The sequence below is a fragment of the Pistacia vera genome, unplaced genomic scaffold (genome assembly GCF_008641045.1).
Source record: "Pistacia vera cultivar Batoury unplaced genomic scaffold, PisVer_v2 Contig433, whole genome shotgun sequence".
Lineage (NCBI taxonomy): Eukaryota > Viridiplantae > Streptophyta > Magnoliopsida > Sapindales > Anacardiaceae > Pistacia > Pistacia vera.
The window spans coordinates 1014367-1035566 of NW_022196261.1; the positions used below are offsets into that span (position 1 = coordinate 1014367).

Below are 21200 nucleotides of genomic sequence, written 5' to 3' on the forward strand. Positions count from 1 at the left end.
TCCACACTCAGGGGTTGTTTTGGCAGATAATTATGAATTTCTTGCAAGAGTGGGGATTGAAAAGAAAGTTTTCTTAGTTACTTGGAAATGCAAGTAGTAATGATAGGATGGAGGATATTTGAGGAACCAGCTTTGTGTGCATGAATGCTTTGTTATGTAGAGGTAAATTTTTCATGTGCGATGTCTGCACTATCTTGAATCTTATTGTTCAAGAATGGGTTAAAAGTCTACTAGTGTCGCTTTAAATAAGATCGAGGTAGTGTGAAATATATAAGCACTGAGGCTAGAAGAATCAAGTTTGGAGAACTTGCTGTACAAATGAGAGTGAAACAGCTTAATGGGTTGAGATTGGATGTTTCCATTAGATGAATTGCGACATTTTTAATGCTTGAAATAGCATTAATATATCGTCATGTGTTTGCGACTTTATCAACAATAGATCTTTATTTGGAAGAGATGAGGTTTGATCGCGTCAAATATCTTAGAATTGGATATCCTCGATCATTGGAAGAACATGTGATCGTTATCTGGTACTTACCATGATGGCTCATGATATCATGGCAAATATAATAACATCTGTTGCTTCGATGTCCAACTTTTAGTATGGACAGTAAGTGCTCAACCAAAATATGGAAGCTCACTTCGACCAAAAAATACAAATCTTTGATATGCATTTGGACTTTGGCTATATGGATATGAGTTTACAGGTAAATGTTACATAATATTTCATATATTTTATTATTTACATTTATTAATATTTGTAGTTGATCATTGTTTTGTAGATGATGATGTGGAATGATGATTCGGATGATGATCTTGATGTGCCATTAACTAATCCCGGCTGTGGATCAAGAGACTCTACAACCCAATATAGGCGTTTTTTGGAGATCAACATTTGTGCCTAAAGTTTTTTTGTTGAATATTAATTTGTATTTGTTTTATTTAGTTGTTTGTAGTTTATTGACTTATTGTGTTTGTTTATGTGTATTAGTGATTATGTTTTGTTTATTTGATAGTATTTTAGGTTTTGTATTATGTTATTGACTTATTGTATTTGTTTATGTGTTATTTGTTTATTTTAGTTCGTTATTTATTTAAATTCTAAATTGAATGAATTTAGGGTAGTTGATTTTGGCGATGTAACTGTAAAAATTAAAACTACGGATTTTGAGGGGTAACTGTCATCATTGAAAACATTGAGGGCAAAACGAAAATCTAAAACTTGGAGAGAGAAAAAATGGATATCCAAGGTCCACCCGTTACCCGCATAGGGTGGTACGGGCCTAACGGTTTTTGGAGTATGGACCGACCCGTGATGACCCCACCCACCCAACCCATTTTGCCAGGTCTATCTATACACCACCTAAGTATTATATTACTAAAGAACCCCTCTAGACGTATTACATTGGATTTATACATTTTAAATTTTTATTTTGTTCTAGTGAACTAGTAGGTAAATAGAGTATTTAATTGGTTTTGGAGTTTGAGTAGCAACTTTTTTTTTTTTTTTAAATTTTATCAAACACAGGGTGAGATGAATTTCAAAATCTAGGGGCGTTTTTAATGTATTATTATATATCATATATCTCAATATATATATTATATGGCAAGGGTTTTAGCGTATTTCAAACAATACAGTAAACCTACAGATTCTGTTAGCTACGGTAGAGACAGAAGGTTTGAGGAATTATTGACATCTGGAGGAAGAAATGAGGGATGCTATTTAAACTTGTTGGGTGTCACAAATATAAAGCAAAACACTTAGGGGAGGTATCATGTTTAGCATGACTTTTCTTTGAACCTCACAAAAACAACCATGGTTGTTAATGTCACGCTTAGCTGGAACACTAAAAAGAAAATTAAAGCACTTGACTTGACTACAATCACTATAGTACCTCATTCGGTCACCAGTAGTGTCCCCCACCTTAATAATAATGCGTCCAACAATAGTACATACCTATAAATGTCTCAAGCTATAAATTAACCTCACCATCATCCTAACGACCCTGTGACGACATTTCACTACCTTCGTCCTTATAAGATTCTTCATTGTTAAGCGCTACGTCTACCACATTTTTCTACCCAAAATGGCCAAGTCACCAGAAGACAAACACCTGTAAAGGCTTTTGGTGTGGGCAGCCACTGAACCTATCAGGTCATCTCTTCCCTTCAAATTCTCCAGGCAGGTAATCAATAAATAAGCAACCTATATTATTTGGTTTTAAGATTGCATTGAGTTTCAACAACTTTTTTATCCTACACTATTACAACCCTATTTTCCCAATTTCCCGCACTCTAAACAATTGCAAAAGAACAAAACCCTGACCCATATATTTAGTATAATATTAGTTTTTAACGATTTAATTAATGTGTTGTCATGTGGACGAGAATAACTATCTGTTTAGTAATATTCAAAGTAATTTATGTTTAATAAATTAACGAGACGGGGACGGGCCTACCATTCCCCTTAGGGCGAGGGAAGGGAAATTCTTGTCATACTCTTAGTAAATGGGATGGAGCAGGAGTGGGGAGTGATTTTGAGCAGGGATAGCTAAGGTGAATGAGATCTCGACTCGCCCTTCTCTAGACAGCCATTTGGCCATGCCTTACAGGATGGCATATCCCCAAATAAGACCTTCTAAACCTCACGTTCACGTGTTTCTTTCCTGCATATGTTTAATTATTGGTTATGATGTCTTTTCTTTGCTAACATTTTGTGAAATCAAATGTAATATTGTAAATTGAATTACCTACTGGAGAATTTAAGAGGAGTTGAGAGATGACCTGAAGAGTCCAGTGGCTGCCCACCCAAAAGCCCTTACAGGGTGTTGTTATCTCGGGACTACGCCATTGATAGCAGGAGGAAAAATGTGGCGTGTGTAGTGCTGAAAGAACATAATAAGAGAGAAGGAAGTGAAATAGTGAAGTAGTCTTAAGGTAATTTAATAGGGAGGCGAATATCATAATAATAGGAGTGAGGACGTGCGGTATCTGTTACGGGAAAAGTTGCTATAACCCCTTAGTATAAATATATTTTCCTTCATGATATTTTTTAAAGGTGTTAAGTGCTAAACTTTTCTTTAAACCTCACGAGAAATAACCCGTGTTAATGTCCGCTTAGCTGGTCATGAGAAAATTAAATGCCATGACTTCAACTATTTGCTCATTCGGTACCAAGTGTCATCACCACGTAAATATACCCACACACACTACTATAAAATTTTCTCCACTCACAAATACTACCGCATCAATCCTAAAGCTCGTGACTACATTTCACGACTTCCTCTCCTTATAATCTTATTTTTAAGCACTAGGCTACCACATTTTTCCTCCCAAAAAATGGCCAAGTCACCGGAAGAAAGCAACACCCTGTAAAGGCTTTGGGTGGCAGCCACTGCCCTTCTGGTATCTCTCCCCCTTAAATTCTCCAGGAGGTAATCAATAATTAAACAACACTATATGTATTTTTGTTTTTAATATTGCATTGAGTTTTCAGTAAACTTTTTAGCGTTAGTTAGATCACAAGCTCTAAAAGGAAAAAGATCATAACAATAAATAATTTGCAGGGAAACAGTGATGAGGGTGAGATTTAAGGTGTTTATAGTGTGGGATGTGCCACTCTGATCTTCACAGTATCAAAAATGAAGGGGCAACTCTATACTACCCTATGGTTCCCGGTATGTATCTCCTTTCTCATTTTTCCTAACATTTAATATGATCTCTCATCCTTTCTATTTTGCACAAAACGAGCAATTGGAGAAATACTATTATTGGTTAGGAGAAAAGAGCCACTTTATTTCTAGTCGAAAGATGCTTGTTATAATGTGGCCATCAAAAGATTAACTTATTGGTTGTCTCTTATCTTGATCCTTTTAATGTTCCTAGTCATCCATTCCATACACGCGTTAAATTGGATTCCAATTCACTTAACCTTAACCATCAAAAACATGATTTGCAGGCATGACAATGTCGGAGAAGTGACAGAAGTGGGTGGCAAAGTAACGAGTTAAAATTGGAGATAAAGTTGGTGTTGGATGCTTGGTTGGTGCATGCCACTCCTGCTGATAACTGTGTAAATGATCTTGAAATTACTGGTCCAAAGGGACATTACTTACAACTCCATATAATGATGGAACAATCACATATGGAGGCTATTCCGATCATATGGTCGCCAATCAACGCTACTTGTTCGGTTTCCCTGATAACATGCCACTTGATGCCGGTGCTCCTCTTCTCTGTGCCGGATTACAGTTTAGAGCCCTGAAATATTGGATTAGCCAAAGCGAAGCAGATTGGCGTGGTCGGCCTTGGCGGGCTTGGTTCATGTGGCTGTAAATTTGCAAGGCTTTTGGAGCTAAAGTGACCAGTAATTATACCTCCCCAAGTAGATGAAAGAAGCTTGGACATCTGGTGCTGATTCATTTTTGGCTAGCCTGTGCCTGAACAAATGCAGGTAATTGGGTACTTTAAAGATGCGAAATGATTTGTTCTCATCGGTCATCCTACTTGAAACAAATTAAATTTTAGATTTTAGTAATTTTTTTTTAAATTTGCAGGCGCCGTGGGTACATTGGATGGTATTATCGATACGGTGTCTGCAGTCCATCCACTTTTGCCAGTGCTCAGTGTATTGAAGTCCAATGGAAAGCATTATGGTGGTGCCCCAGAAAAACCACTAGAGTTGCCTATCTTTCCTTTACTTATGGGTAGTGTAAGATTAAGAGAATAGCACAATCTTTTAGGTTATGTTATTACTGAAATGAACAGCAGAGTTGATTAATAACTAATGTGACGACAGGAAGGAAGACCGTGGCTGGGAGTATAATTGGAGGAATGAAAGAGACGCAAGAGATGGTTGATTTTGCAGCAAAACACAACATAACAGCTGATATTGAAGTTATTTCAATGGATTATGTGAACACTGCTATGGAGAGACTTGCTAAGGCTGATGTTAGATACCGATTTGTCATTGATATTGGGAACACCTTGGCAGCTACCAAGCCTTGATGACTAGATTGGCGTATTTCTAAGTTTTTTCACATTGCTTTGAATTTTTTTGAATGCTAAAATGCACCAAGTTTCCGCAAAGATTTATGTTATAGAATATCACTGCATGGCATCACGTATTACAATATATTCTAAGTCGTCAATAAAAGTATAAAACAATAACAGATGTTTTTTATTCTTTGTTCAGTCACTTTAACACAATGTGATAGAATTACGTTGCGTGCTATTCTTACTTGAATTAAGTTGACCCAGCAAGTGATAGATGTGGTTGCTTAGGAATTTCATCAAACACATGGTAATGATTCACCAAATTGACTATGTCCGTCTAGTTTTTGATTTTACTGGGGCTTGAAAATAGTAAAGATGCAAAGATATCTACCACTACCTTCTTCACCTTTCAAACTTAGTCTTGCGACAGCACGTTTATATTCAATTTGTAAGTTACAGGCTCCCGCACTCTTATTTTGTTGTTACTTTGTTAGAATGCCCTCTCAGGTATACGGTAATGAGTCAATGACACTAGTTACATAAAAACTCTAAATTGGAAAAATTACAATATATATAAAGTAAACAAATTACAAAACCTTCGTCAAACTTAGATAAACAAAAGATAAATGCTGAAAACAATCTCTTTTTCATTCTTTTTATTATACTTACTATTTAACAAGTGTAAACAGAGAGAAAAAATGAAAAAAGTATTTATTCATTTCTCATTTATTTTTATTGTATACACATGTTACAATAGAACTAAGAAAGTTAGACGGTAAGACTCTAAACAAAAATAGGACTACAATAAAGATAATGTATTTACAAAACTAAAATTCATTATGGTAAATATCATTTAGGTCCACTAGGTTTGATAAATCCAAAGGATTTTTTTTTTAATTTTTTTTATTTCACCGAACTTTAGAGCGGCAAATCGATAATTCTCAGAGGAACTACATGTCATCTCATAGAAAACAGATGTTGCTTCCTAGGTAAACGACGTGATGTTTCATAGGCAAGCGTCGTGATAAATATAATTTCAGTAATGTTAAGTTCAGAACCCAATCTCATAACCTTCTCTCATAATCCTAGACATGGTAGCTCATAATTGGTTAGTTCGCAATTGAATCCCGTCTGCTTGCTATGGGTCTTGTCTGCCCATATGCAAACTTACCAATTACGATTTGCCACATCAGGTGTTGTGAGAGAATGTTGTGAGATTGGGTTGTGGACCTAGCATTACTCATATAATTTAGGCCCACTAAAAATCATAAATATAGGGTAGGCATGGCAATGGAGTAGGACGAGGTCGGGGACCCTATTCCCTGTCCTAAGCCTCAAAATCACTCCCCACCCGTCCCCATTACGTGGATGACGGGGATTCCCCATTCCCATCCCACGGGGAATTATAGAGGCCCGTCCCTGCCCTGTTATTTTTACATTAACATCAATTATGAGAACAAACACATTTACAAAAACTATTTGAGCAGTAACAAACACAATAGTTAATTCTCTTTCAATGTTAAGATTTGTCTCTATGACAAACACTTAAATTAATCGTCTAAACTTAAGCTATGGCACTGTACTTGTCCAAAATGTAGACTCATTATGTATTTGATCAATTACACCAACTGAAGAAACAAAATAAAAAAACCATTTAAACATTTCCACAATTTGTTCAAAAAATACTCATTATGTATTAGTGTAAAGTGTGTGTGTGTGTATATATATATATATCGGGGCAGGGCGGGGCGAAGGAAGAGCACTCCCCGTCCCCGCCCCATCCCTAAGGACGAGGATTAAAATTCTTCCCGTCCCCGCCCCTATCCCTGTAAAAACCAGGGAATCCCAGCCCCATATGGGGTGGGAGGGACGGGACGAGGCCCCGGAATTCCGGTGTCCATTGTCATGCCTAATATATGGGGCTTTATTTTAACCAAAATTAACGAGGGTGTACTGATTTTATTATCACTACAACATGTCACCTTAGTGGCAAACGACTTCTTGTTGTCACAAAAGAACAATATTGTTTTGCTTTTGAAGCCTAGTTTTAACTTATTAAAACGATTGTTAGTTTTACAACATGTCGTTAGGGTATGAAACAACATGTTGTGGGTGTGAAAAATACAATTGACCCCTCTATAAGTTTGGTAAAAAGGANTGATTAACGTGAGAGCAAGTGACAATGCTTCTAGGGTAACGGCACCTCCTTCTAATTCTAGTATTCCTGCAACTAGTTCTAGAAATAAACGTAAAACATCATAAGTTTGGAATTATTTTGAGACATATGTTGATGAGAATAAGAATGAGAAGACTAGGTGTAAGGCGTGCAATAAAACTTATGCATATGGTAGTGTCACACATAGGACTAAAAATTTGAAGCGTCATATGGGAGATTGTCCAAAACGTGGCAACCATGATATAGGACAATTATTGATTGATCATGATCATAGATTGCAAAGTAGAAAGATTAGTCAAGAGACTTATCGTCAATATATGGCCTATCAACTATTCAACATAATTATCCATATTCATATGTGGAGAATCAAGGAACTAGAAGAGTCTTTTCGTACATGTGTAAGGAGCTTATGCATTATTCTAGGAACATTGCTAAGGCGGATTGCTTAAAAATATATGAAATGATGAAGAAGAAAAAATCTAAGCTTGAATTATGGAGGCTTACCAGTAGAATATGTTTAACTTCTGATGTTTGGAGTACTTCTGATACAACTGAGAGATATATTTCTTTGACAGCTCATTATATAGATGAGGATTGGGAGTTACAAAGTAAAATATTGAACTTTTGCCATATTCCTTCTCCACACTCAGGGGTTGTTTTGGCAGATAATATTATGAATTTCTTGCAAGAGTGGGGAATTGAAAAGAAAGTTTTCTTAGTTACTTTGGATAATGCAAGTAGTAATGATAGGATGGAGGATATTTTGAGGAACCAGCTTTGTGTGCAGAATGCTTTGTTATGTAGAGGTAAATTTTTCCATGTGCGATGTTCTGCACATATCTTGAATCTTATTGTTCAAGAAGGGTTAAAAGCTACTAGTGTCGCTTTAAATAAGATTCGAGGTAGTGTGAAATATATTAAAGCAACTGAGGCTAGAAGAATCAAGTTTGGAGAACTTGCTGTACAAATGAGAGTGAAAAGCTTAATGGGGTTGAGATTGGATGTTTCCATTAGATGGAATTCGACATTTTTAATGCTTGAAATAGCATTAATATATCGTCATGTGTTTGCGACTTTATCAACAATAGATCTTTATTTGGAAGAGATGAGGTTTGATCGCGTCAAATATCAGAATTTGGATATCCTCGATCATTGGAAGAACAATCGTGATCGTTATCTGGTACTTACCATGATGGCTCATGATATCATGGCAATACTAATAACATCTGTTGCTTCGATGTCCACTTTTAGTATGGACAGTAAAGTGCTCAACAAATATGGAAGCTCACTTCGACCAAAAAATACAGAATCTTTGATATGCACTTGGACTTGGCTATATGGATATGAGTTTACAGGTAACATGTTAACATAATATTTCATATATTTTATTATTTACATTTATTAATATTTGTAGTTGATCATTGTTTTGTAGATGATGATGTGAATGATGATTCGGATGATGATCTTGATGTGCCATTAACTAATCCCGGGCTGTGGAATCAAGAGACTCTATCACCCCCAATATGAGATCAACATTTGTTGCCCTAAGAATGTTTTTTGTTGAATATTAGATTATGTATTTGTTTATTTTAGTTGGTATTTGTAGTTTATTGACTTATTGTGTTTGTTTATGTGTATTAGTGATTATGTATTTGTTTATTTTGATAGGTATTTGTAGTTTTGTATTATATGTTATTGACTTATTGTATTTGTTTATGTGTTATTTGTTTATTTTAGTTCGTATTTATTTAAATTCTAAATTGAATTGAATTTAGGGTAGTTGATTTTGGCGATGTAAATGTAAAAAATTAAAACTACAGGAATTTTGAGGGTGTAACTGTCATAATTGAAAACTATTAGGGGCAAAACGAAATCTAAAACTTGGAGAGAGAAAAAATGGATATCCACGGGTCCACCCGTACCCGCATAGGGTAGGGTACGGGCCTAACTTTTTGGACTGTATGGACCCGTACCGTGTGACCCCACCACCCAACATTTTGCCAGGTCTATCTATACCACCTAATAGTTATATATATTACTAAAGAACCCCTTAGAGTATAATTGTATATTTATTAATTTTTATTTTATTTTTGTTCTAGTGAAATTAGGGTAAATAAGGTATTTAATTGGTTTTGGAGTTGAGAGCAACTTTTTTTTTTTTTTTTAAATTTTATCAACACAGGGTTGAGAATAATTTCAATATCTAAGGGTCTTTTTAAATATATTATATATATATATATATTTAATATATATATATATGCAAGGGGTTTAGAGTATTTAAAAAAATACAGTAAATAACAGATTCTGTTAGCTAACGGTAGAGAAGAAGGTTTGAGAGAATTATTGAAATCTGAGAGGAAATGAGGGATGCTATTTTAAACTTGTGGGGTGTCACAAATAAAAAGCAAACCTTAGGGGAGGTATCATGTTAGATGACTTTTTTTGAACCTCACAAAAAAACAACCAGTGTGTAATGTCCGCTTAGCTGGAACAATAAAGAAAATAATGCCATTGACTTGATACATCACTATATTACCTCATTCGGTCACCCAGTATGTCACCCCACCGTAATATAATGCGTCACAACATAGTACACTACTATAAATATTCTCAGTTATAAATCACCTCACCATCAATCCTAAAGCTTGTGACTACATTTCACTACCTTCTCTCTTATAATTCTTCATTTGAAGCGCTACGCTACCACATTTTTCCTCCACAAAATGGCCAAGTCACCAGAAGAACAACACCCTGTAAAGGCTTTTGGGTGGGCAGCCACTGACCCTTCAGGTCACTCTTTCCCCTTCAAATTTCCAGGGAGGTAATCAAAAATAAGCAACACTATATGTATTTTGGTTTTATATTGCATTGAGTTTCAACAACTTTTATCTACCTAATAAAACCATATTTTCCCAATTTCCCTCATCTAAACAATGAACAAGAACAAACCCTGACCCATATTTATGATAATATTATGTTTAAACGATTAATTTAAGTGTTTGTCATGTGGACGAGAATAACATTAGTTTAGTAATATTCAATATTTATGTTTATATAAAATTAACGAGACGGGGACGGGCCTCCACCATTCCCTTTAGGGGGGAAGGGGAATTTGTCCATCCGTAAAGGGGATGGAGCAGGGGTGGGGATTGATTTTGAGGCAGGGATAGCTATGGTGAATGAGATCTCCGCCTCGCCCCTCCCCATTGCCATGCCTACAGAGTGGCGATACCCAATATAAGAACCTTAAACATCACGTCACGTGTTTCCCTGCATATGTTAATTAATTGTTTGATGTCTTTTCTTTGCTAAAAGTTTGTGAAACTCAAATGTAATATTGAAATTGAATTACCTCCTGGAGAATTTGAAGGGAGAGAGATGACCTGAAGAGTCAGTGGCTGCCCACCAAAAGCCTTTACAGGGTGTGATCTTCGGTGACTACGCCATTTGATAGCAGGAGGAAAAAATGTGGCGGTGTAGTGCTGGAAAAGTAACAATAATAAGAGAGAAGGAAGTGAAATAGTGAAGAGTTCTTAAGGTAATTTATATAGGGAGGCGAATACAATAATAATAGGAGTGAGGTGACGTGGGTATCTGTTACGGGAAAAGTTCTATAACCCCGTGATAAATATATTTTCCTTCATGATAATTTTTTAAAGGTGTTAAGTCTAAATGACTTTTTCTTTAAACTCAGAGAAAAAACCACGTGTATAATGTCCGCTTAGCTTGGTCAATGAAGAAAATTAAATGCCATTGACTTAACTATTCGCTCATTCGGTCACCAAGTATGTCACCCCACCCGTAATATTAACCTCACCAACACTACTAAAATATTTCTCACTCACAAATACCTCACCATCAATCCTAAGCTCGTGACTACATTTCATGCCTTCTCTTCTTATAATTCTTCATTTTAAGCATAGGCTACCACATTTTTTCCTCCCAAAAAATGGCCAAGTCACCGGAAGAACAACACCCTGTAAAGGCTTTGGGGGCAGCCACTGACCCTTCTGGTCATCTCTCCCCTTCAAATTCTCCAGGAGGTAATCAATAATTAAACACACTATAGTATTTTTGTTTTTAATATTGCATTGAGTTTCAGTAACTTTTTAGCGTTAGTTAGATCACAAAGCTCTAAAAGGAAAAACTCATAACCATAAATAATTTGCAGGGAAACATGGTGATGAGGAGTGAGATTTAAGGTGTTATATGTGGGTGCCACTCTGATCTTCACAGTATCAAAAATGAATGGGGCAACTCTATCTACCCTATGGTTACCGGGTATGTATCTCCTCTCATTTTTCCTAACATTTAATATGATCTCTCATCCTCTTCTATTTTGCACAAACGAGCAATTGGAGAAATACTATTATGGCTTAGGACAAGAAAAGAGCCACTTATTTCTAGTCGAAAGATGTTGTTATATATGTGGCATCAAAAGATTAACTTCATGGTTGTCTCTTATCTTGATCCTTTTTAATGTATCCCTAGTTCAATCCATTCCATACACGTTAAATTGGACTCCTAATTCAACTTAAACCTACCATCAAAAACATGATTTGCAGGCATGAATCGTAGGAGAAGTGACAGAAGTGGGTGGCAAAGTAACGAAGGTTTAAATTGGAGATAAAGTTGGTGTTGTGCTGGTTGTGCATGCCACTCCTGTGATACTGTGTAAATGATCTTGAAAAACTGTCCCAAAGGACACTTACTTACAACTCCATAACACGATGGAACAATCACATATGGAGGCTATTCCGATCATATGGTCGCCAATCAACGCTACATTGTTCGGTCCCTGATAACATGCCACTTGATGCCGGTGCTCCTCTTCTCTGTGCCGGTTACAGTTAGAGCCCCTTGAAATATTATGGATTAGCCAAAGCAGGAAGCAGATTGGCGTGGTCGGCCTGGCGGGCTTGGTCATGTGGCTGTTAAATTTGCCAAGGCTTTTGGAGCTCAAAGTGACAGTAATTAGTACCTCCCCAAGTAAGATGAAAGAAGCTTTGGAACATCTTGGTGCTGATTCATTTTTGGCTAGCCGTGTGCCTGAACAAAGCAGGTAATTAGGGTACTTTAAAGATGCGAAATGATTTGTTCTCATCGGTACATTCCCGTACTTGAAACAATTAAATTTTAGATTTTAGTAATTTTTTTTTTAAATTTGCAGGCTGCCGTGGGTACATTGGATGGTATTATCGATACGGTGTCTGCAGTCCATCACTTTTGCCAGTGCTCAGTGTATTGAAGTCAATGGAAAGCTTATTAGGTTGGTGCCCCAGAAAAACCACTAGAGTTGCCTATCTTTCCTTTACTTATGGGTAAGTGTAAGATTAAGAGAATAGCACAATTTTTAGGTATATTATCTGAAACTGAACAGCAGAGTTGATTAATAACTAATGACGACAGAAGGAAGACCGTGGCTGGGAGTATAATTGGAGGAATGAAGAGACGCAAGAGATGGTTGATTTTGCAGCAAAACACACAGCTTATATGAAGTTATTTCAATGGATTATGTGAACACTGCTATGGAGAGACTTGCTAGGCTGATGGTAGATACCGATTGTCATTGATATTGGGAACACTTGGCAGCTACAGCCTTGATGACTAGATTGGCGTATTTCTAGTTTTTTCACATTGCTTTGAATTTTTTGAATGCTAAAAGCACCAAGTTTCCGCAAAGATTTATGTTATAGAATATCATGCTGGCATCACGTATTACAATATATTCTAAGTCGTCAATAAAAGTATAAAACAATAACAGATGTTTTTATTTTTGTTCAGTCACTTTAACACAATGTGATAGAATTACGTTGCGTGCTATTCTACTGAATTGAAGTGACCCAGCAAGTGATAGAGTGGTTGCTTAGGAATTTCATCAAACACATGGTAATGATTCCCAAATTGACTATGTCCGTCTAGTTTTTGATTTTACTGGGGCTTGAAAATAGTAAAGATGCAAAGATATCTACCACTACCTTCTTCACCTTTCAAACTAGTCTTGCGCAGCACGTTTATATTCAATTTGTAAGTTACAGGCTCCCGCACTCTTATTTTGTTGTTACTTTGTTAGAATGCCCTCTCAGGTATACGGTAATGAGTCAATGACAAGTTACATAAAACTCTAAATTGGAAAAATTACAATAATATAAAGTAAACAAATTACAAAACCTGTTCAAACTTAGATAAACAAAGATAAATGCTGAAAACAATCTCTTTTTCATTCTTTTATTATACTTACTATTTAACAAGTGTAAACAGAGAGAAAAAATGAAAAAAGTATTTATTCATTTTCATTTATTTATTGTATCACATGTTACAATAGAACTAAGAAAGTTAGACGTACGGTAAGACTCCTCTAAACAAAAATAGGACTACAATAAAGATAATGTATTTACAAACTAAAACATTATGGTAAATATATTTAGGTCCACTAGGTTTGATAAATCCAAGGATTTTTTTTTTTTTTATTCACCGAACTTTAGAGCGGCAAATCGATAATTCTCAGAGGAACTACATGTCATCTCATAGAAAACAGATGTTGCTTCCTAGGTAAACGACGTGATGTTTCATAGGCAAGGTCGTGTGATAAATATATCAGTAATGTTAAGTTCAGACCCAATCTCAAACCTTTCTCATAATCCTAGACATGGTATAGCTCATAATTGGTTAGTTCGCAATGATCCCGTCTGCTTGCTATGGTCTTGTCTTGCATATGCAAACTTACCAATTACGATTTGCCACATCAGGTGTTGTGAGAGAATGTGTGGATTGGGTTGTGGACCTAGCACTTATCATATAATTTAGGCCACGAAAATCATAAATATAGGGTAGGCATGGCAAGGAGTAGGACGAGGTCGGGACCCATTCCCTGTCCTGCCTCAAAATCACTCCCCACCGTCCCATTACGTGGATGACGGGGATTCCCCATTCCATCCACGGGAATTATAGAGGCCCGTCCTGCCTTCGTATTACCTAACATCAATTATGAGAACAAACACCATTTACAAAAACTATTGAGCAGTAACAAACACAATAGTTAATTCTCTTTCAATGTTAAGATTTGTCTCTATGACAAACACTAAATTAATCGTCTAAACTTAAGCTATGGATGTACTTGTCCAAAATGTAGACTCATTATGTATTTGATCAATTACACAACTGAAGAAACAAAATAAAAAAAACCATTTAAACATTCCACAATTTGTTCAAAAATACTCATTATGTTAGTGTAAAGGTGTGTGTGTGTATATATATATATATCGGGGCAGGGCGGGGCGAGGAAGAGCACTCCCCGTCCCCGCCCATCCCTAGGACGAGGATTAAAATTCTTCCCGTCCCCGCCCTATCCCTGTAAAACCAGGGAATCCAGCCCCATATGGGTGGGAGAGGGACGAGGCCCCGGAATTCCGGGTGTCCATTGTCATGCTAATATATGGGCTTTATTTTAACCAAATTAACGAGGGTGTACTGATTTTATTATCTACAAACATGTCACCTTAGTGGCAAACGACTTCTGTTGTCACAAAAGAACAATATTGTTTTGCTTTTGAAGCCTAGTTTTAACTTATTAAAACGATTGTTAGTTTTACAACATGTCGTTAGGGTATGAAACAACATGTTGTGGGTGTGAAAAATACAATTGACCCCTCTATAAGTTTGGTAAAAAGGAGAAACACATGGGTTATGATTCTTGTTAGAGATGGCTTATTCCCTAGTTTTCTAGGGACCCATCGCGCTGCGGCCCGTTTGAGACACGGAATCCTCGGAAAAACTAGGGACGAGGACCAGGGATGGGGTGGGGATAGGGAGAAGATGTCTCCTTGCCTTGTACCTACTGCCTGCCTTGTTAACCCGACCTAAGGCATTTATATAATGGATCGATCTGAATCCATTATATAAATACTTGGGTAATTCTTCTTCATTCTCCATCGCGATTTCACTCTCAATTTTTTTTTTTTTTTTGATATGGGCTATTTTTTCAAATATCTCTTCTCACCATTCTACTTCATCGTCGTCACCTCTCGAGCCATCGTTGCCTTTCGTGTCGTGGTCGGCTTCAACGAATCTCTCTTCACCTTTTCATTTTTGCGATTTTGACGAATCTCTTTGCTCACCTTTCGACTTCAGCGAAGCCGACCGTGTTGATTCCAACTGTCATTGCCTCCTTCAAACAAATTGGTGAGTTTTAAATTGATTTTGGATTTTGGATTTAGGGTTTTTGCAAACATTTTTTTCGATTTTGAATTTTCCTCGTTGTGTGGGGAATGAGGCGGGGCAGGGCGGGTATGGGGGGTCACCCCTTCCTTGTGGGGCAGGGACGAGGATTCCCCTTCATCCCCGTAGCAAGGTTGGGGTGGGAATGAGGAAGCCCCTTAGGAGGCGAGGACGGGGACGGGGACGGGTAATGGGATCCTCGGCCCCGCCCCGTGCCCATCCCTAATTCTTGTGGACCTAATTGATAATTACCATCAAGGATTTTTAAATTAAGATCATGAATGACTTGTCGTTTCATGTCTTCATGTATAGTATTCTTACTTTTAATACTATATATGTAATATTTATGAAAATTTTCATTTCAATGTAATTTTTTACGAGGTTTTGAATATATATAACGATAAGATTTGGATGTTTACAATCATTCATATAAAACATTGATAAACAAGTGTCAAATTTGCTAAATTAAGAAAAGAGATGTCCTCAATTTTGTCCTCAAAAAATGAAAGAAAATCTATAAGAAACAAACTCCTGTTCTCGTGTGCGAGACTCCAAACTGTTCAGTAGTCTCCATTTGAAGTTTCGTTTCGGTTGGTAGCTGACTTTGCCGCTAAACTACAAAGCACGATCTGCACCGCGCACAATTCCCATTTCTTCTGTTTTCGTTTCGTTTCGGGTTGGTAACGCTGTTAAACTTGAGCATATGATGCTATGTTGAATTTTTATTTAGTATTCATAGTAAAGTTATAGGATAGACCTTTACCCAACACAAATGGGAATTTAAAAAATATGTGAAATATTTCCAGGTTTTTATGTTTAAACTTTCACATACTAATAAAGCTCATATTTGTATAGTTATTTGTAACATCTGAGGTTGTATGTGAAATGTTATGTGAACTGCACACGTGAAAGTGTAACCACTTCCTAATACGAGAAGCAGAATTATGTTTGCTGTGTTAGAGAGATGAAGCATAACTCTACTTTCATAAACTAAGAAATTCATATTTAATTGTGACAAAGTTTAGATTAGTAATAAGAGACTAGACTTAATTAATTCTTACAAAGTTTACATCTGTCAAGTAGAGAATAGACTTCGTCAATTTAGATATACCATAATCTGTATATATTGGCTCAAACTTAGGACCATATATTATGGTGTATTTTTGGTTAGCAGCACTAGTACTTGTCCTCATGACCTCATACTTGCTTATTGGTTGGGTTTTTTGTGTGTATCTCTATCAGTGCATAGAACACTAAAGTATTCGCATATTATTACCAAATTACTATTAATAATCGAGGCTGAAAATATAAATCTTCAACTCCATTAATATAGATTCTAATCTGTATATTAATAATCCTGCAGTTGCTCTGTTTTCAAATCTCTTTTTTTTCCTCAGTATTAGGCCTTCCAAAATGACACATAGTCTTCAGTTAATTTTTTTCTGTCACTTAATAGCTAAGAATGGAGTTGAATTGAGAATAGAGGTTGCAGACATTTCTTCAAACATGCGGGGAAGTTGTTGATCATTTTCGAAAAGGAGTGGGAATAATGTCCTGTTAGTGGAAATAATAACCACATACATAATGTCCGCTTTGTGGAAATAATAACCACATATATAAATGTCCGCTTAGTGGAAATTTAGCTTAACCTGGTCAATAACGAAAATTAAATGCCATTGACAATTTGACTATATTACCCCGTTCGGTCACCAAGTATGTCACCTCCACTGTAATACAATACCTCACCACACTTATATATATATTCTCACTTCTAAATTTCCTCACCATCAATCGCAAAGCTTGTGACTACTCCATTTCACCACACTTATATAAATATAATTTTGTCAGCTAATGTGGTATGACCCCATTCCAAACAATAATTAGATTCCATATACATATAATCTCCACTTTGCTGAATAAACAAAGTTTAAATATCCATTAACTAACCTAGAGGTCGGTCACCAAGTTTGTCACGCCACCGTAATACAATACCTCACCTCACCTCACTTCTGTGATTATTGATACTCGCCTCCCTCTATAAATTACCTTAAGACTACCTCAGTATTTCACTTCTCTCTTATTATTGTTAATTTTAAGCACTACACCGCCACATTTTTTCCTCCTATCAAATGGCTAAGTCACCGTAAGATCAACACCCTGTAAAGGCTTTTGGGTGGGCAGCCACTGACCCTTCAGGTCATCTCTCTCCCTTCAAATTCTCGAGGAGGTAATTCGATTTCAATATTACATTGAGTTTCACCAACTTTTTACCAAAAGAAGAGACATAATAACAATTAATTAACATATATGCAGGGAAACAGGTGATGAAGACGTGAGGTTTAAGGTGTTATATTGTGGGATATGCCACACTGATCTTCACAGTAGCAAAAATGATTGGGGCAACTCTACCTACCCTTTGCTTCCTGGGTATGTATCATGCTTCTTCTTCTTCTTCTTCTTCTTCTTCTTGTATTTTTGCACAAAACAAGAAATTGGAGACATTTTATTATGGCTTAAGACTAGGAAAGAACCACTTTATTTCTAGTTAAAAGCTGCTTGTTATATATGTGGCCATCTAAAGATTAACTTTGTTGGTCGTGTCTTATCTTGATCCATTTAATGTATTTGCGTTCCCCAGTTCTATCCATTCCTAATTCAACTTCAACGTCATTATCCTAACTATCTAAAACGTACTGCAGACATGAAATCGTGGGAGAGGTGACAGAAGTAGGTGGCAAAGTAACGAAGGTAAAAGTGGGAGATAAAGTTGGTGTTGGAGGCTTAGTTGGTACATGTCACTTCTGCGAAAATTGTTTAAATGATCTTGAAATTTACTGTCCCAAATTGATACTGACGTACAACTCCATAGACACAGATGGAACAATCACATATGGGGGCTATTCTGATCATATGGTCGCCAATCAACGCTACATTGTCCGGTTCCCTGATAACTTGCCACTTGCTGCTGGTGCTCCTCTACTTTGTGCTGGAATTACAGTTTATAGCCCCTTGAAATATTTTGGATTAGCTGAAGCAGGGAAGCACATAGGCGTTGTCGGCCTTGGTGGGCTTGGTCATGTGGCTGTTAAATTTGCCAAGGCTTTTGGAGCTAAAGTGACAGTAATTTGTACCTCCCCAAGTAAGATGAAGAAGCTTTGGAACATCTTGGTGCTGATTCATTTTTGGCTAGCCGTGACCCTCAACAAATGCAAGTAATTAGGGTACTTTAACGATGCGAAATGATTTGTTCTCATGGATACATTCCCTTACTTCAACCAAATTAAATTTTAGATTTTTAGACTTCTTTTAAAATAAAATAAAATTTGCAGGCTGCCATGGGTACATTGGATGGTATTATCGATACGGTGTCTGCAGTCCATCCACTTTTGCCATTGCTCAGTCTACTGAAGTCCAATGGAAAGCTTATAATGGCTGGTGCCCCAGAAAAACCACTGGAGTTGCCTATCTTTCCTTTACTTATGGGTAAGTTTAAGATAATTAAGAGAATTACAGTCTTTTAGGTTATCATCTGTACCTGTTACTTTGATTTGGACCGCAAAATTAATTAATAAATGATGTGACAACAGGAAGGAAGACAGTGGCAGGGAGTTTGGGTGGAGGAATGAAAGAGACCCAAGAAATGATTGATTTTGCAGCAAAACACAACATAACGGCTGATAATGAAGTTATTTCAATGGACTACGTGAACACAGCTAAGGAGCGACTTGATAAGGCTGATGTTTGGAACACCTTGGCAGCTACCAAGCCTTGATGACTAAATAGTAAGTAAGAGAGGGCATTCTAACAAAGTAACAAGAAAATAAAAAGTGTGGGAGAGAAGCCCGTAACTTACAAATTGAATATAAACGTGTTGTCGCAATTTTATAAACTTGTTGGACTTAAGCATAAGCACTGCTAAACATCAAGGGGTAATCAGTTTTACCAACCTAATCAAAATTTAATTTTGATTTGTTTTATGGATCTTATTGTTTGTGAATATGCATGGTGTTTGATGCATAAGCCGATAAACCTAGTTTAAGATTTAATTGGGTTATGTAATTTAAAATAGGGCTTACGTGCCCTGCATTTCTCTATATTCTCTCTTGTAACTTCTCTCTCTCATCTCACTCCCCTAGAATGTGATTCAATGTTTCTTTTTAATTATGTAAAATTGGAATGTAATTTTATTTTGAAAATTGTGTAATGTTCAAGAAAAAAAAGCGTTGGAATGAAGAAGGCGAATTACTTGAAGATTCATTTATTCTCTTTTACCTAGGTTGACTTACAGATTCCTCTAGGCTCGAGGAAATCGATTTTAGTTAAGGCTATGCACCAACACATTTCCTTTATGATTAGTATGACTATAACATGCTAATAAATATAAAATTGGTGAGACATAAAATAAAAACACCTCAACAAAGTATATTAAGTCATTTAATTAAAAGTCTTCCATCACCATGAGTTTGATCAAGCCACTATTCGTTGAAACCTTGTTCGCTAAAGCGAAAGGTACACTTCTACCAATCGGAGGTTAAACTTCATTGGAGTTTTTCTTAATGATGATGGGTCGACTTAAATGATGTATTTTGTTTGTTCGCCAAAGCGAAGGTTGATAAACATGTCAGAGGCATAGTAGAGAAGTACACTTGTTATGTATACGTGGTGACATGTAGTGTCCACTCTATTGGTACTGAGAATTACACTTGAGGAAAATGGTTAAGGCCTTTGATTTGTTGGCTTAGTTTGCATTTGAGGTTGGTAGTTGACGCTAATCAACCCATTTTGGCTTGTTCGCTAAAGCGAATGTCAGAAATAGGCTTGATGAGATCTCGACCCACTAGGAAAGCCAACAGGCTTTCTCGGGTTAATGGTGAGGGCTATTAACTTGAGGAAAATAGTGGGAGCAATTGCTTAATAAAAGACCTTATTGAATAATAATAAACATGATGGTAAATTTTTTTTTTTTTTTTTTTTTTTTTTTTTTTTTTTTTTTTTTTGCACTTGTAGAATTATAAAATGAGCAACAACAACCTTACAATGTGTTCGATAATCAACACAGGTTGGATGGTAGTAATTTTTCAAACTAGTATAGTGATCTTCGAATTGTACTTGAGTTTGAAAGTAAATTGCATACCATCGATGAGGCTTTGTCTCAAGAGCCTAGTGATGACATCACCTAAGAATAGCGAGATGTTTACTAAGAGCGTCTAGATGATACTAACATAGAACTTATTAAGTACATTATATTAGCATCAATGATACCTAAACTGCAAAAACAATATGAGAACATGGATCCTTCTACCATGATCATATACCTTTAACATAACGAAAGGTATGAGGTATCGAAATAACTATTCAGGTGCAAAATGGATGAGGGTGCCGAAGTTGGCCCTCATGTACTCAAGGTGATTGGGTACATTGAGAGACTTGAGACTTTGGAATATGGTTTGGACAATGACTTGGCAATCGACTTAGTCTTGCAGCCCTTACCTGATTCTTATTCTCAGTTCATAGATAATATGAGCATGAATAAGAGGACTTGTCTTGAGCTCCTAACCTTTTTAAAGACTATAGAGCAAGGCATTAAAAGTCTAAACCAGTGATGTTAATTGTTGCTAACACTGGTAGAGGGGCAATCAAAGGTAAAGTTAAGGCTAAGTCTAAACCCAAACCAAAGTCCAAACCTCAGGATGCTCTTAAGTTTGAGGGCAACATCAGTAAAGGTAGGAAGGTAGTTTGCTTCTACTATGGCAAGTCTGGCCTCTGGAGGAAACACTACAAGGCCTTCTAGGAGAATAAGAAGAAGAACACC

The 21200-nt window shown here is 36.5% G+C and overlaps 3 pseudogenes; all 3 read left to right on the forward strand.

The window, feature by feature from the left end:
* The first annotated feature begins 689 nt into the window (after window positions 1-689).
* Window positions 690-5182, forward strand: LOC116143880 (annotated as a pseudogene).
* A 4650-nt stretch (window positions 5183-9832) lies between these two features.
* Window positions 9833-12775, forward strand: LOC116143881 (annotated as a pseudogene).
* Window positions 12776-17517: 4742 nt separating this feature from the next.
* On the forward strand, window positions 17518-19531 carry LOC116143836 (annotated as a pseudogene).
* Window positions 19532-21200: the final 1669 nt, after the last annotated feature.